The sequence below is a fragment of the Schistocerca cancellata genome, unplaced genomic scaffold, assembly GCF_023864275.1.
Source record: "Schistocerca cancellata isolate TAMUIC-IGC-003103 unplaced genomic scaffold, iqSchCanc2.1 HiC_scaffold_411, whole genome shotgun sequence".
Classification (NCBI taxonomy): domain Eukaryota; kingdom Metazoa; phylum Arthropoda; class Insecta; order Orthoptera; family Acrididae; genus Schistocerca; species Schistocerca cancellata.
This window is the reverse complement of record NW_026046428.1, coordinates 458,409-472,816: the sequence shown is the minus strand read 5'-3', so window position 1 is coordinate 472,816 and position 14,408 is coordinate 458,409. Positions and strand designations below refer to the sequence as shown.

The 14,408-nt window shown below is 52.5% G+C and overlaps 28 non-coding genes across 28 annotated transcripts; 5 read left to right on the top strand and 23 right to left on the bottom strand.

Moving 5' to 3' along the window:
- Positions 1-2,027: 2,027 nt before the first annotated feature.
- Trnak-uuu (transfer RNA lysine (anticodon UUU)) lies at positions 2,028-2,100 on the bottom strand. The gene has a single exon. It is a non-coding gene; the product is annotated as a tRNA-Lys (tRNA).
- Positions 2,101-2,396: 296 nt separating this feature from the next.
- On the bottom strand, positions 2,397-2,468 carry Trnae-uuc (transfer RNA glutamic acid (anticodon UUC)). The gene has a single exon. It is a non-coding gene; the product is annotated as a tRNA-Glu (tRNA).
- A 322-nt stretch (positions 2,469-2,790) lies between these two features.
- On the bottom strand, positions 2,791-2,863 carry Trnam-cau (transfer RNA methionine (anticodon CAU)). Its single transcript has one exon. It is a non-coding gene; the product is annotated as a tRNA-Met (tRNA).
- An 815-nt stretch (positions 2,864-3,678) lies between these two features.
- Positions 3,679-3,750, top strand: Trnag-ucc (transfer RNA glycine (anticodon UCC)). The gene has a single exon. It is a non-coding gene; the product is annotated as a tRNA-Gly (tRNA).
- Positions 3,751-4,027: 277 nt separating this feature from the next.
- Trnas-aga (transfer RNA serine (anticodon AGA)) lies at positions 4,028-4,109 on the bottom strand. The gene has a single exon. It is a non-coding gene; the product is annotated as a tRNA-Ser (tRNA).
- A 139-nt stretch (positions 4,110-4,248) lies between these two features.
- Trnak-uuu (transfer RNA lysine (anticodon UUU)) lies at positions 4,249-4,321 on the bottom strand. The gene has a single exon. It is a non-coding gene; the product is annotated as a tRNA-Lys (tRNA).
- Positions 4,322-4,617: 296 nt separating this feature from the next.
- On the bottom strand, positions 4,618-4,689 carry Trnae-uuc (transfer RNA glutamic acid (anticodon UUC)). Its single transcript has one exon. It is a non-coding gene; the product is annotated as a tRNA-Glu (tRNA).
- A 322-nt stretch (positions 4,690-5,011) lies between these two features.
- Positions 5,012-5,084, bottom strand: Trnam-cau (transfer RNA methionine (anticodon CAU)). The gene has a single exon. It is a non-coding gene; the product is annotated as a tRNA-Met (tRNA).
- An 815-nt stretch (positions 5,085-5,899) lies between these two features.
- On the top strand, positions 5,900-5,971 carry Trnag-ucc (transfer RNA glycine (anticodon UCC)). The gene has a single exon. It is a non-coding gene; the product is annotated as a tRNA-Gly (tRNA).
- A 277-nt stretch (positions 5,972-6,248) lies between these two features.
- On the bottom strand, positions 6,249-6,330 carry Trnas-aga (transfer RNA serine (anticodon AGA)). Its single transcript has one exon. It is a non-coding gene; the product is annotated as a tRNA-Ser (tRNA).
- Positions 6,331-6,469: 139 nt separating this feature from the next.
- Positions 6,470-6,542, bottom strand: Trnak-uuu (transfer RNA lysine (anticodon UUU)). Its single transcript has one exon. It is a non-coding gene; the product is annotated as a tRNA-Lys (tRNA).
- A 296-nt stretch (positions 6,543-6,838) lies between these two features.
- Positions 6,839-6,910, bottom strand: Trnae-uuc (transfer RNA glutamic acid (anticodon UUC)). The gene has a single exon. It is a non-coding gene; the product is annotated as a tRNA-Glu (tRNA).
- A 322-nt stretch (positions 6,911-7,232) lies between these two features.
- Positions 7,233-7,305, bottom strand: Trnam-cau (transfer RNA methionine (anticodon CAU)). Its single transcript has one exon. It is a non-coding gene; the product is annotated as a tRNA-Met (tRNA).
- Positions 7,306-8,120: 815 nt separating this feature from the next.
- Positions 8,121-8,192, top strand: Trnag-ucc (transfer RNA glycine (anticodon UCC)). Its single transcript has one exon. It is a non-coding gene; the product is annotated as a tRNA-Gly (tRNA).
- A 277-nt stretch (positions 8,193-8,469) lies between these two features.
- Positions 8,470-8,551, bottom strand: Trnas-aga (transfer RNA serine (anticodon AGA)). The gene has a single exon. It is a non-coding gene; the product is annotated as a tRNA-Ser (tRNA).
- A 139-nt stretch (positions 8,552-8,690) lies between these two features.
- Trnak-uuu (transfer RNA lysine (anticodon UUU)) lies at positions 8,691-8,763 on the bottom strand. The gene has a single exon. It is a non-coding gene; the product is annotated as a tRNA-Lys (tRNA).
- Positions 8,764-9,059: 296 nt separating this feature from the next.
- On the bottom strand, positions 9,060-9,131 carry Trnae-uuc (transfer RNA glutamic acid (anticodon UUC)). Its single transcript has one exon. It is a non-coding gene; the product is annotated as a tRNA-Glu (tRNA).
- Positions 9,132-9,453: 322 nt separating this feature from the next.
- Positions 9,454-9,526, bottom strand: Trnam-cau (transfer RNA methionine (anticodon CAU)). The gene has a single exon. It is a non-coding gene; the product is annotated as a tRNA-Met (tRNA).
- An 815-nt stretch (positions 9,527-10,341) lies between these two features.
- On the top strand, positions 10,342-10,413 carry Trnag-ucc (transfer RNA glycine (anticodon UCC)). Its single transcript has one exon. It is a non-coding gene; the product is annotated as a tRNA-Gly (tRNA).
- Positions 10,414-10,690: 277 nt separating this feature from the next.
- Trnas-aga (transfer RNA serine (anticodon AGA)) lies at positions 10,691-10,772 on the bottom strand. Its single transcript has one exon. It is a non-coding gene; the product is annotated as a tRNA-Ser (tRNA).
- Positions 10,773-10,911: 139 nt separating this feature from the next.
- Trnak-uuu (transfer RNA lysine (anticodon UUU)) lies at positions 10,912-10,984 on the bottom strand. Its single transcript has one exon. It is a non-coding gene; the product is annotated as a tRNA-Lys (tRNA).
- A 296-nt stretch (positions 10,985-11,280) lies between these two features.
- Trnae-uuc (transfer RNA glutamic acid (anticodon UUC)) lies at positions 11,281-11,352 on the bottom strand. The gene has a single exon. It is a non-coding gene; the product is annotated as a tRNA-Glu (tRNA).
- A 322-nt stretch (positions 11,353-11,674) lies between these two features.
- On the bottom strand, positions 11,675-11,747 carry Trnam-cau (transfer RNA methionine (anticodon CAU)). The gene has a single exon. It is a non-coding gene; the product is annotated as a tRNA-Met (tRNA).
- An 815-nt stretch (positions 11,748-12,562) lies between these two features.
- On the top strand, positions 12,563-12,634 carry Trnag-ucc (transfer RNA glycine (anticodon UCC)). The gene has a single exon. It is a non-coding gene; the product is annotated as a tRNA-Gly (tRNA).
- A 277-nt stretch (positions 12,635-12,911) lies between these two features.
- Positions 12,912-12,993, bottom strand: Trnas-aga (transfer RNA serine (anticodon AGA)). Its single transcript has one exon. It is a non-coding gene; the product is annotated as a tRNA-Ser (tRNA).
- Positions 12,994-13,132: 139 nt separating this feature from the next.
- On the bottom strand, positions 13,133-13,205 carry Trnak-uuu (transfer RNA lysine (anticodon UUU)). The gene has a single exon. It is a non-coding gene; the product is annotated as a tRNA-Lys (tRNA).
- A 296-nt stretch (positions 13,206-13,501) lies between these two features.
- On the bottom strand, positions 13,502-13,573 carry Trnae-uuc (transfer RNA glutamic acid (anticodon UUC)). The gene has a single exon. It is a non-coding gene; the product is annotated as a tRNA-Glu (tRNA).
- Positions 13,574-13,895: 322 nt separating this feature from the next.
- On the bottom strand, positions 13,896-13,968 carry Trnam-cau (transfer RNA methionine (anticodon CAU)). Its single transcript has one exon. It is a non-coding gene; the product is annotated as a tRNA-Met (tRNA).
- Positions 13,969-14,408: the final 440 nt, after the last annotated feature.

Below are 14,408 nucleotides of genomic sequence, written 5' to 3'. Positions count from 1 at the left end.
TCCTGCAGCAGGGCTATATCAGTTCCCGAATCATATAAAAATTCTTTTAATGCTGCTATTTTCAATGCCGACCGTATTTTATTAATATTGACAGTAGCAATAGTATAACACTGGGTCATTGCGCTATTACTCGTTGGATGTTAGGACAGTGAATAAATAACATTCTACTAAATTATTACTTAGGAGACACAGAAAAATTTAGACAGAATAGAACGTCCCATTGAGAGGTTGCAAATTGCAGTATTGGTGCAGTCTAGGTTTGAGATTTTCCTCCTGAGTCAGTAGAAGATTGATTATCAGGAAGTTCCTCAGGAGATTCTTTCAATGACTCGTGCCTGACAGTTTCGTAACGCACATTATGGGGTTTCGTGTCACCTTTCACGCCCTTCAACTTCGTCTGATTACGAGGAGCATTGACATTCGGTTGTGGCTTTAACTTCCTTCGTGGGGCATCCGAAGGCTCTGTGACGGGTTTTGTGGTGGTCGGTTGTGACGCCGATCCTGTCGGGTCGTCCAACTGTACGACACGGCCTGTACTGCTTAGTCCTGTCGTGTGGTCAATACCCGTCGGGGAAGCACTAGCCGTTACAGAGGGTTGAGCCAGACACACTAATTGTTTCTCGTGACTGTCAGAAGGCTGCTCGTCTTTGCAAACTGAGTCGCCTCCTGATGTTTCGTGGCTATTGCTAGAAACATCCCCGTCTTCGCAGTTTCCCACCAAATGTTTACGTTCTGATTGTTTACAAGCTTCCATCTGTATTTCCTGGAGTTGTGGCATTACCTCCTCCTCGCATTGTTTTTGTTTGCGTGCGGAGTGAGATTTGTCAGACAACTCGTCGTCAGAACAGCTATCAGTTATCTCATGGGGCCGTTTTTTGTCTGCAATTCGGAGGATGCGGGGGTGTCAAGATCAGCCTTTTTATCTAAACATGGAAATTGAGTAATATCATTGACGGAAAAATCAGAGTGGTTTGCTTGGGCAGTATCCACTCCCAACGGGACAGATACATTATTTGGCAAGACATCATTTAGGGTAAGTTTCTGGCGTTGCGTGAGGTTGCTTTTCAATACAAAAACCCGCCGCGGACAATCCTGTCTAAAGTGGCCAGACTCATTACAAACATGACAGGTCGGTACTTGACCTGAATACACAATTTGCGCCTTGTAGCCATGTACAAATATATGAGACGGAATATTGGTCTTGATGTCCATCTCCACAGATCGAATTCCGTTAAAACATTGCAGTTTGTAGTGACGAGACCAACGTTCGTTATTAACAGATTTAACGTCACCATACTTGCAAAGCGCATCTTTAATTAAATCATTATCAATTTCAATAGGTAAGTTAAGCACGCGAACGGTAGTGTAAACAATATCAGCTCGCCAGATCCGAACTTTGCTCTTCGAGCCGTCTCTGTGAATGAATTCTACTTCACTACCCCACTTTGCTAAAAGTCTATCTAACGTCACCGAGCTCTCAAACTTAACAAAAATACAGTATTTATCATTGTCTAACTGCATTGTATGGACGGAATCAGAGTTGACACCAATTACCTCAGTAATCCAATCGTGTATTTCCAGGGACGTTGGCTGGATATGACGGGTTTCCTTATCGAAAGCGAAGATCAGTGTGTTTTTCCTGACGTTCGTAGACATGATTCAGAACAGGGATGAAACTCCGGTTAAAAAACCGAAATTCCGGTGAGTGACAGAACGGTGACGAACAGCCAAACACTAACGAAGATATACAAACACGAAGATGAACGGACAAACGGCAAAGGAGACAACAGCAGAACAAGTATGTAAACAACACAGTCGGAGCGCAGCAGTACACACGTCCACACAGTAGCACAGCTGAAGCGCGACTGAACCACTCGGCCACGACTGCTCGTAGCTAAAGCTTCCCTCGAATCGTGAAAAATGCAACCGGTCTGCGCAGAATGTTGACAGGAAACGAACTCGGTGCACTGATTACGGCAGGGCTACCAGCGCTACGAGACGAGCCATTACGGAAGCGTTAAAATCTTCGCCCGAACAGGGATTCGAACCCTGGACCCTTAGGTTAAAAGCCTAATGCTCTACCGACTGAGCTATCCGGGCTCACGCTTGTTGTGCATGGAGCGACTGCAAGCAATGTGAATAACTGGAACGCGTGTGTAGGCATACTACGGTAATTGCTGGCTTCTGGCGCAACTGGCGACTTCACCGACTTCCCACTGACGCTGGTAGCACCCCAACAGCGGACCAGTGCCTCTTCTCCCTTTATCCCGGTGCTGACAGTAATTGCATCCTGTGCCTGCTTCCCCCGATTACGTTCGGTTGAAGCTCCGGAAGGTGGGCGACAAACGAAGGTTGGAAGGCCAAAAGATGGAGGGTCGTGTGCGCAAAAACTTCCCTTCCGGTACCGGGAATCGAACCCGGGCCTCCTGGGTGAAAGCCAGGTATCCTAGCCACTAGACCACACCGGATTTGCTCGAGAAACGTGAGATTTACTCCCTCTCTTCTCGCATTTCGTGCTCAATCCGGACTCAGTGTTGTTCTCTGTTTGCGAGCATTTTTGCGCGTGCAGACTGGCATGGCGCACAGCTCGAAACTGTCTATTCATTGCTGTTTGCATCATATTTCACTCATAACAGGGGAGGAGAATGATCAAAGTTGTACCTTGCCATAATTGGAAGTAAACATTGTGACGCTGAGGCGTGGACTCCTTGTGGATAACAAACGACAATTAAGTTCGTTCGCTAGCAATAGCAACGCCGTTAATTCAGCCGTGATGTACAGCAAATTAAATGCCCCGGGTGAGGATCGAACTCACGACCTTAAGATTATGAGACTTACGCGCTACCTCCTGCGCTACCGAGGCTCGTTGCAACCAGCATCCCAGGAATCTTGGTAAGTCTCACATATTAGAGATAGACAGTTTGCGCTTTCTCAGGAATCTGTTGTGTCGCTACGCGTGCTTTCCCGACTTGCTAGAGTAAACTGCTGCCGCAGCTTTTTTAACGACGGAAAGCAGCACTGCCTGAGGTTACAGTACATCGCCCTTGCGGCACCTGAACACAGCGGCCTGTAGGGCCAGGCCGACGCTGGAGTTCAGTAACAGCACGCGGCCGTCCAAGTAGGGTCTCTTGCGTGCTGCATGTTTGGTTCTTCTCACAGCGAATCCTGCTATACATTCCTGAGGCTGGCGCACCTCAAGCGAGCAATCGGCGCGGCAGCACTATAGCGAGAACAGCAAAACGATGCATCGGCCGGGAATCGAAGCCGGGCCGCCCGCGTGGTAGTCGAACAACCTACCACTTTTTTAGTTGTTGTTCTCATTTTGTTAGTTGCATTTGTTGGGGGCGGACGTCCGATGACGTCCGTCCTTCCCGAGCATATTCCCGAGCAGCTGTCTGCAGGGAAAGTGGGATTGCCACCCAGCGACGTCGGATACAACCGAAAAAAGTGCTACACACGCGGAGTCCCCCACTACACTGCCTCAAAGCGACCGCTCGTCACTATTGCGTGAGTAACGTTGCGGCCGCGGCGACGAGCCTTGCCCAAAGACGCAGCGTGCGTGGAGGCGCTGCCCGAATGCACCCTCCTACCTCGTAAAGCGCCTACAGCTACTATCACCGTGGGCCACTGCCGGCGGGCGGGAAGCCGACACAGCGCGGCGTTGCGAGCAGCGGCTGTGCGGTGGTAGTGTAATGGTGAGCATAGTTGCCTTCCGAGCAGTTGAGCCGCGTTCGATTCCCGGCCACCGCAACGGGCGCAAATCTATGCGTATGAGTATGTGAGCCACGTGCTGTTGAATTAACGTTTTCTTTCCGTCGTCGCTCCACGCAGGCCATCCTGTAGTATGTCCCGACTTGTCCCGACTTTGCTCGGCTGACGCGAAAGCTGACGCTTGGAATTCGCCCTTATCAAAAGGACAGGCGCTATAAACGACTGTGAGAGGTGAGGTGTAGCGAGGTACCAAAACGACAGGCAAACTGCGAAATTTTCTGCTCTCTCTTCTGAAACAAAAAATAAAAAAAACCGACGCAGTCGGTAGGACTCGAACCTACGCTCCCAGAGGGAATCTGATTTCTAGTCAGACGCCTTAACCACTCGGCCACGACTGCTCGTAGCTAAAGCTTCCCTCGAATCGTGAAAAATGCAACCGGTCTGCGCAGAATGTTGACAGGAAACGAACTCGGTGCACTGATTACGGCAGGGCTACCAGCGCTACGAGACGAGCCATTACGGAAGCGTTAAAATCTTCGCCCGAACAGGGATTCGAACCCTGGACCCTTAGGTTAAAAGCCTAATGCTCTACCGACTGAGCTATCCGGGCTCACGCTTGTTGTGCATGGAGCGACTGCAAGCAATGTGAATAACTGGAACGCGTGTGTAGGCATACTACGGTAATTGCTGGCTTCTGGCGCAACTGGCGACTTCACCGACTTCCCACTGACGCTGGTAGCACCCCAACAGCGGACCAGTGCCTCTTCTCCCTTTATCCCGGTGCTGACAGTAATTGCATCCTGTGCCTGCTTCCCCCGATTACGTTCGGTTGAAGCTCCGGAAGGTGGGCGACAAACGAAGGTTGGAAGGCCAAAAGATGGAGGGTCGTGTGCGCAAAAACTTCCCTTCCGGTACCGGGAATCGAACCCGGGCCTCCTGGGTGAAAGCCAGGTATCCTAGCCACTAGACCACACCGGATTTGCTCGAGAAACGTGAGATTTACTCCCTCTCTTCTCGCATTTCGTGCTCAATCCGGACTCAGTGTTGTTCTCTGTTTGCGAGCATTTTTGCGCGTGCAGACTGGCATGGCGCACAGCTCGAAACTGTCTATTCATTGCTGTTTGCATCATATTTCACTCATAACAGGGGAGGAGAATGATCAAAGTTGTACCTTGCCATAATTGGAAGTAAACATTGTGACGCTGAGGCGTGGACTCCTTGTGGATAACAAACGACAATTAAGTTCGTTCGCTAGCAATAGCAACGCCGTTAATTCAGCCGTGATGTACAGCAAATTAAATGCCCCGGGTGAGGATCGAACTCACGACCTTAAGATTATGAGACTTACGCGCTACCTACTGCGCTACCGAGGCTCGTTGCAACCAGCATCCCAGGAATCTTGGTAAGTCTCACATATTAGAGATAGACAGTTTGCGCTTTCTCAGGAATCTGTTGTGTCGCTACGCGTGCTTTCCCGACTTGCTAGAGTAAACTGCTGCCGCAGCTTTTTTAACGACGGAAAGCAGCACTGCCTGAGGTTACAGTACATCGCCCTTGCGGCACCTGAACACAGCGGCCTGTAGGGCCAGGCCGACGCTGGAGTTCAGTAACAGCACGCGGCCGTCCAAGTAGGGTCTCTTGCGTGCTGCATGTTTGGTTCTTCTCACAGCGAATCCTGCTATACATTCCTGAGGCTGGCGCACCTCAAGCGAGCAATCGGCGCGGCAGCACTATAGCGAGAACAGCAAAACGATGCATCGGCCGGGAATCGAAGCCGGGCCGCCCGCGTGGTAGTCGAACAACCTACCACTTTTTTAGTTGTTGTTCTCATTTTGTTAGTTGCATTTGTTGGGGGCGGACGTCCGATGACGTCCGTCCTTCCCGAGCATATTCCCGAGCAGCTGTCTGCAGGGAAAGTGGGATTGCCACCCAGCGACGTCGGATACAACCGAAAAAAGTGCTACACACGCGGAGTCCCCCACTACACTGCCTCAAAGCGACCGCTCGTCACTATTGCGTGAGTAACGTTGCGGCCGCGGCGACGAGCCTTGCCCAAAGACGCAGCGTGCGTGGAGGCGCTGCCCGAATGCACCCTCCTACCTCGTAAAGCGCCTACAGCTACTATCACCGTGGGCCACTGCCGGCGGGCGGGAAGCCGACACAGCGCGGCGTTGCGAGCAGCGGCTGTGCGGTGGTAGTGTAATGGTGAGCATAGTTGCCTTCCGAGCAGTTGAGCCGCGTTCGATTCCCGGCCACCGCAACGGGCGCAAATCTATGCGTATGAGTATGTGAGCCACGTGCTGTTGAATTAACGTTTTCTTTCCGTCGTCGCTCCACGCAGGCCATCCTGTAGTATGTCCCGACTTGTCCCGACTTTGCTCGGCTGACGCGAAAGCTGACGCTTGGAATTCGCCCTTATCAAAAGGACAGGCGCTATAAACGACTGTGAGAGGTGAGGTGTAGCGAGGTACCAAAACGACAGGCAAACTGCGAAATTTTCTGCTCTCTCTTCTGAAACAAAAAATAAAAAAAACCGACGCAGTCGGTAGGACTCGAACCTACGCTCCCAGAGGGAATCTGATTTCTAGTCAGACGCCTTAACCACTCGGCCACGACTGCTCGTAGCTAAAGCTTCCCTCGAATCGTGAAAAATGCAACCGGTCTGCGCAGAATGTTGACAGGAAACGAACTCGGTGCACTGATTACGGCAGGGCTACCAGCGCTACGAGACGAGCCATTACGGAAGCGTTAAAATCTTCGCCCGAACAGGGATTCGAACCCTGGACCCTTAGGTTAAAAGCCTAATGCTCTACCGACTGAGCTATCCGGGCTCACGCTTGTTGTGCATGGAGCGACTGCAAGCAATGTGAATAACTGGAACGCGTGTGTAGGCATACTACGGTAATTGCTGGCTTCTGGCGCAACTGGCGACTTCACCGACTTCCCACTGACGCTGGTAGCACCCCAACAGCGGACCAGTGCCTCTTCTCCCTTTATCCCGGTGCTGACAGTAATTGCATCCTGTGCCTGCTTCCCCCGATTACGTTCGGTTGAAGCTCCGGAAGGTGGGCGACAAACGAAGGTTGGAAGGCCAAAAGATGGAGGGTCGTGTGCGCAAAAACTTCCCTTCCGGTACCGGGAATCGAACCCGGGCCTCCTGGGTGAAAGCCAGGTATCCTAGCCACTAGACCACACCGGATTTGCTCGAGAAACGTGAGATTTACTCCCTCTCTTCTCGCATTTCGTGCTCAATCCGGACTCAGTGTTGTTCTCTGTTTGCGAGCATTTTTGCGCGTGCAGACTGGCATGGCGCACAGCTCGAAACTGTCTATTCATTGCTGTTTGCATCATATTTCACTCATAACAGGGGAGGAGAATGATCAAAGTTGTACCTTGCCATAATTGGAAGTAAACATTGTGACGCTGAGGCGTGGACTCCTTGTGGATAACAAACGACAATTAAGTTCGTTCGCTAGCAATAGCAACGCCGTTAATTCAGCCGTGATGTACAGCAAATTAAATGCCCCGGGTGAGGATCGAACTCACGACCTTAAGATTATGAGACTTACGCGCTACCTACTGCGCTACCGAGGCTCGTTGCAACCAGCATCCCAGGAATCTTGGTAAGTCTCACATATTAGAGATAGACAGTTTGCGCTTTCTCAGGAATCTGTTGTGTCGCTACGCGTGCTTTCCCGACTTGCTAGAGTAAACTGCTGCCGCAGCTTTTTTAACGACGGAAAGCAGCACTGCCTGAGGTTACAGTACATCGCCCTTGCGGCACCTGAACACAGCGGCCTGTAGGGCCAGGCCGACGCTGGAGTTCAGTAACAGCACGCGGCCGTCCAAGTAGGGTCTCTTGCGTGCTGCATGTTTGGTTCTTCTCACAGCGAATCCTGCTATACATTCCTGAGGCTGGCGCACCTCAAGCGAGCAATCGGCGCGGCAGCACTATAGCGAGAACAGCAAAACGATGCATCGGCCGGGAATCGAAGCCGGGCCGCCCGCGTGGTAGTCGAACAACCTACCACTTTTTTAGTTGTTGTTCTCATTTTGTTAGTTGCATTTGTTGGGGGCGGACGTCCGATGACGTCCGTCCTTCCCGAGCATATTCCCGAGCAGCTGTCTGCAGGGAAAGTGGGATTGCCACCCAGCGACGTCGGATACAACCGAAAAAAGTGCTACACACGCGGAGTCCCCCACTACACTGCCTCAAAGCGACCGCTCGTCACTATTGCGTGAGTAACGTTGCGGCCGCGGCGACGAGCCTTGCCCAAAGACGCAGCGTGCGTGGAGGCGCTGCCCGAATGCACCCTCCTACCTCGTAAAGCGCCTACAGCTACTATCACCGTGGGCCACTGCCGGCGGGCGGGAAGCCGACACAGCGCGGCGTTGCGAGCAGCGGCTGTGCGGTGGTAGTGTAATGGTGAGCATAGTTGCCTTCCGAGCAGTTGAGCCGCGTTCGATTCCCGGCCACCGCAACGGGCGCAAATCTATGCGTATGAGTATGTGAGCCACGTGCTGTTGAATTAACGTTTTCTTTCCGTCGTCGCTCCACGCAGGCCATCCTGTAGTATGTCCCGACTTGTCCCGACTTTGCTCGGCTGACGCGAAAGCTGACGCTTGGAATTCGCCCTTATCAAAAGGACAGGCGCTATAAACGACTGTGAGAGGTGAGGTGTAGCGAGGTACCAAAACGACAGGCAAACTGCGAAATTTTCTGCTCTCTCTTCTGAAACAAAAAATAAAAAAAACCGACGCAGTCGGTAGGACTCGAACCTACGCTCCCAGAGGGAATCTGATTTCTAGTCAGACGCCTTAACCACTCGGCCACGACTGCTCGTAGCTAAAGCTTCCCTCGAATCGTGAAAAATGCAACCGGTCTGCGCAGAATGTTGACAGGAAACGAACTCGGTGCACTGATTACGGCAGGGCTACCAGCGCTACGAGACGAGCCATTACGGAAGCGTTAAAATCTTCGCCCGAACAGGGATTCGAACCCTGGACCCTTAGGTTAAAAGCCTAATGCTCTACCGACTGAGCTATCCGGGCTCACGCTTGTTGTGCATGGAGCGACTGCAAGCAATGTGAATAACTGGAACGCGTGTGTAGGCGTACTACGGTAATTGCTGGCTTCTGGCGCAACTGGCGACTTCACCGACTTCCCACTGACGCTGGTAGCACCCCAACAGCGGACCAGTGCCTCTTCTCCCTTTATCCCGGTGCTGACAGTAATTGCATCCTGTGCCTGCTTCCCCCGATTACGTTCGGTTGAAGCTCCGGAAGGTGGGCGACAAACGAAGGTTGGAAGGCCAAAAGATGGAGGGTCGTGTGCGCAAAAACTTCCCTTCCGGTACCGGGAATCGAACCCGGGCCTCCTGGGTGAAAGCCAGGTATCCTAGCCACTAGACCACACCGGATTTGCTCGAGAAACGTGAGATTTACTCCCTCTCTTCTCGCATTTCGTGCTCAATCCGGACTCAGTGTTGTTCTCTGTTTGCGAGCATTTTTGCGCGTGCAGACTGGCATGGCGCACAGCTCGAAACTGTCTATTCATTGCTGTTTGCATCATATTTCACTCATAACAGGGGAGGAGAATGATCAAAGTTGTACCTTGCCATAATTGGAAGTAAACATTGTGACGCTGAGGCGTGGACTCCTTGTGGATAACAAACGACAATTAAGTTCGTTCGCTAGCAATAGCAACGCCGTTAATTCAGCCGTGATGTACAGCAAATTAAATGCCCCGGGTGAGGATCGAACTCACGACCTTAAGATTATGAGACTTACGCGCTACCTACTGCGCTACCGAGGCTCGTTGCAACCAGCATCCCAGGAATCTTGGTAAGTCTCACATATTAGAGATAGACAGTTTGCGCTTTCTCAGGAATCTGTTGTGTCGCTACGCGTGCTTTCCCGACTTGCTAGAGTAAACTGCTGCCGCAGCTTTTTTAACGACGGAAAGCAGCACTGCCTGAGGTTACAGTACATCGCCCTTGCGGCACCTGAACACAGCGGCCTGTAGGGCCAGGCCGACGCTGGAGTTCAGTAACAGCACGCGGCCGTCCAAGTAGGGTCTCTTGCGTGCTGCATGTTTGGTTCTTCTCACAGCGAATCCTGCTATACATTCCTGAGGCTGGCGCACCTCAAGCGAGCAATCGGCGCGGCAGCACTATAGCGAGAACAGCAAAACGATGCATCGGCCGGGAATCGAAGCCGGGCCGCCCGCGTGGTAGTCGAACAACCTACCACTTTTTTAGTTGTTGTTCTCATTTTGTTAGTTGCATTTGTTGGGGGCGGACGTCCGATGACGTCCGTCCTTCCCGAGCATATTCCCGAGCAGCTGTCTGCAGGGAAAGTGGGATTGCCACCCAGCGACGTCGGATACAACCGAAAAAAGTGCTACACACGCGGAGTCCCCCACTACACTGCCTCAAAGCGACCGCTCGTCACTATTGCGTGAGTAACGTTGCGGCCGCGGCGACGAGCCTTGCCCAAAGACGCAGCGTGCGTGGAGGCGCTGCCCGAATGCACCCTCCTACCTCGTAAAGCGCCTACAGCTACTATCACCGTGGGCCACTGCCGGCGGGCGGGAAGCCGACACAGCGCGGCGTTGCGAGCAGCGGCTGTGCGGTGGTAGTGTAATGGTGAGCATAGTTGCCTTCCGAGCAGTTGAGCCGCGTTCGATTCCCGGCCACCGCAACGGGCGCAAATCTATGCGTATGAGTATGTGAGCCACGTGCTGTTGAATTAACGTTTTCTTTCCGTCGTCGCTCCACGCAGGCCATCCTGTAGTATGTCCCGACTTGTCCCGACTTTGCTCGGCTGACGCGAAAGCTGACGCTTGGAATTCGCCCTTATCAAAAGGACAGGCGCTATAAACGACTGTGAGAGGTGAGGTGTAGCGAGGTACCAAAACGACAGGCAAACTGCGAAATTTTCTGCTCTCTCTTCTGAAACAAAAAATAAAAAAAACCGACGCAGTCGGTAGGACTCGAACCTACGCTCCCAGAGGGAATCTGATTTCTAGTCAGACGCCTTAACCACTCGGCCACGACTGCTCGTAGCTAAAGCTTCCCTCGAATCGTGAAAAATGCAACCGGTCTGCGCAGAATGTTGACAGGAAACGAACTCGGTGCACTGATTACGGCAGGGCTACCAGCGCTACGAGACGAGCCATTACGGAAGCGTTAAAATCTTCGCCCGAACAGGGATTCGAACCCTGGACCCTTAGGTTAAAAGCCTAATGCTCTACCGACTGAGCTATCCGGGCTCACGCTTGTTGTGCATGGAGCGACTGCAAGCAATGTGAATAACTGGAACGCGTGTGTAGGCGTACTACGGTAATTGCTGGCTTCTGGCGCAACTGGCGACTTCACCGACTTCCCACTGACGCTGGTAGCACCCCAACAGCGGACCAGTGCCTCTTCTCCCTTTATCCCGGTGCTGACAGTAATTGCATCCTGTGCCTGCTTCCCCCGATTACGTTCGGTTGAAGCTCCGGAAGGTGGGCGACAAACGAAGGTTGGAAGGCCAAAAGATGGAGGGTCGTGTGCGCAAAAACTTCCCTTCCGGTACCGGGAATCGAACCCGGGCCTCCTGGGTGAAAGCCAGGTATCCTAGCCACTAGACCACACCGGATTTGCTCGAGAAACGTGAGATTTACTCCCTCTCTTCTCGCATTTCGTGCTCAATCCGGACTCAGTGTTGTTCTCTGTTTGCGAGCATTTTTGCGCGTGCAGACTGGCATGGCGCACAGCTCGAAACTGTCTATTCATTGCTGTTTGCATCATATTTCACTCATAACAGGGGAGGAGAATGATCAAAGTTGTACCTTGCCATAATTGGAAGTAAACATTGTGACGCTGAGGCGTGGACTCCTTGTGGATAACAAACGACAATTAAGTTCGTTCGCTAGCAATAGCAACGCCGTTAATTCAGCCGTGATGTACAGCAAATTAAATGCCCCGGGTGAGGATCGAACTCACGACCTTAAGATTATGAGACTTACGCGCTACCTACTGCGCTACCGAGGCTCGTTGCAACCAGCATCCCAGGAATCTTGGTAAGTCTCACATATTAGAGATAGACAGTTTGCGCTTTCTCAGGAATCTGTTGTGTCGCTACGCGTGCTTTCCCGACTTGCTAGAGTAAACTGCTGCCGCAGCTTTTTTAACGACGGAAAGCAGCACTGCCTGAGGTTACAGTACATCGCCCTTGCGGCACCTGAACACAGCGGCCTGTAGGGCCAGGCCGACGCTGGAGTTCAGTAACAGCACGCGGCCGTCCAAGTAGGGTCTCTTGCGTGCTGCATGTTTGGTTCTTCTCACAGCGAATCCTGCTATACATTCCTGAGGCTGGCGCACCTCAAGCGAGCAATCGGCGCGGCAGCACTATAGCGAGAACAGCAAAACGATGCATCGGCCGGGAATCGAAGCCGGGCCGCCCGCGTGGTAGTCGAACAACCTACCACTTTTTTAGTTGTTGTTCTCATTTTGTTAGTTGCATTTGTTGGGGGCGGACGTCCGATGACGTCCGTGCTTCCCGAGCATATTCCCGAGCAGCTGTCTGCAGGGAAAGTGGGATTGCCACCCAGCGACGTCGGATACAACCGAAAAAAGTGCTACACACGCGGAGTCCCCCACTACACTGCCTCAAAGCGACCGCTCGTCACTATTGCGTGAGTAACGTTGCGGCCGCGGCGACGAGCCTTGCCCAAAGACGCAGCGTGCGTGGAGGCGCTGCCCGAATGCACCCTCCTACCTCGTAAAGCGCCTACAGCTACTATCACCGTGGGCCACTGCCGGCGGGCGGGAAGCCGACACAGCGCGGCGTTGCGAGCAGCGGCTGTGCGGTGGTAGTGTAATGGTGAGCATAGTTGCCTTCCGAGCAGTTGAGCCGCGTTCGATTCCCGGCCACCGCAACGGGCGCAAATCTATGCGTATGAGTATGTGAGCCACGTGCTGTTGAATTAACGTTTTCTTTCCGTCGTCGCTCCACGCAGGCCATCCTGTAGTATGTCCCGACTTGTCCCGACTTTGCTCGGCTGACGCGAAAGCTGACGCTTGGAATTCGCCCTTATCAAAAGGACAGGCGCTATAAACGACTGTGAGAGGTGAGGTGTAGCGAGGTACCAAAACGACAGGCAAACTGCGAAATTTTCTGCTCTCTCTTCTGAAACAAAAAATAAAAAAAACCGACGCAGTCGGTAGGACTCGAACCTACGCTCCCAGAGGGAATCTGATTTCTAGTCAGACGCCTTAACCACTCGGCCACGACTGCTCGTAGCTAAAGCTTCCCTCGAATCGTGAAAAATGCAACCGGTCTGCGCAGAATGTTGACAGGAAACGAACTCGGTGCACTGATTACGGCAGGGCTACCAGCGCTACGAGACGAGCCATTACGGAAGCGTTAAAATCTTCGCCCGAACAGGGATTCGAACCCTGGACCCTTAGGTTAAAAGCCTAATGCTCTACCGACTGAGCTATCCGGGCTCACGCTTGTTGTGCATGGAGCGACTGCAAGCAATGTGAATAACTGGAACGCGTGTGTAGGCATACTACGGTAATTGCTGGCTTCTGGCGCAACTGGCGACTTCACCGACTTCCCACTGACGCTGGTAGCACCCCAACAGCGGACCAGTGCCTCTTCTCCCTTTATCCCGGTGCTGACAGTAATTGCATCCTGTGCCTGCTTCCCCCGATTACGTTCGGTTGAAGCTCCGGAAGGTGGGCGACAAACGAAGGTTGGAAGGCCAAAAGATGGAGGGTCGTGTGCGCAAAAACTTCCCTTCCGGTACCGGGAATCGAACCCGGGCCTCCTGGGTGAAAGCCAGGTATCCTAGCCACTAGACCACACCGGATTTGCTCGAGAAACGTGAGATTTACTCCCTCTCTTCTCGCATTTCGTGCTCAATCCGGACTCAGTGTTGTTCTCTGTTTGCGAGCATTTTTGCGCGTGCAGACTGGCATGGCGCACAGCTCGAAACTGTCTATTCATTGCTGTTTGCATCATATTTCACTCATAACAGGGGAGGAGAATGATCAAAGTTGTACCTTGCCATAATTGGAAGTAAACATTGTGACGCTGAGGCGTGGACTCCTTGTGGATAACAAACGACAATTAAGTTCGTTCGCTAGCAATAGCAACGCCGTTAATTCAGCCGTGATGTACAGCAAATTAAATGCCCCGGGTGAGGATCGAACTCACGACCTTAAGATTATGAGACTTACGCGCTACCTACTGCGCTACCGAGGCTCGTTGCAACCAGCATCCCAGGAATCTTGGTAAGTCTCACATATTAGAGATAGACAGTTTGCGCTTTCTCAGGAATCTGTTGTGTCGCTACGCGTGCTTTCCCGACTTGCTAGAGTAAACTGCTGCCGCAGCTTTTTTAACGACGGAAAGCAGCACTGCCTGAGGTTACAGTACATCGCCCTTGCGGCACCTGAACACAGCGGCCTGTAGGGCCAGGCCGACGCTGGAGTTCAGTAACAGCACGCGGCCGTCCAAGTAGGGTCTCTTGCGTGCTGCATGTTTGGTTCTTCTCACAGCGAATCCTGCTATACATTCCTGAGGCTGGCGCACCTCAAGCGAGCAATCGGCGCGGCAGCACTATAGCGAGAACAGCAAAACGATGCATCGGCCGGGAATCGAAGCCGGGCCGCCCGCGTGGTAGTCGAACAACCTACCACTTT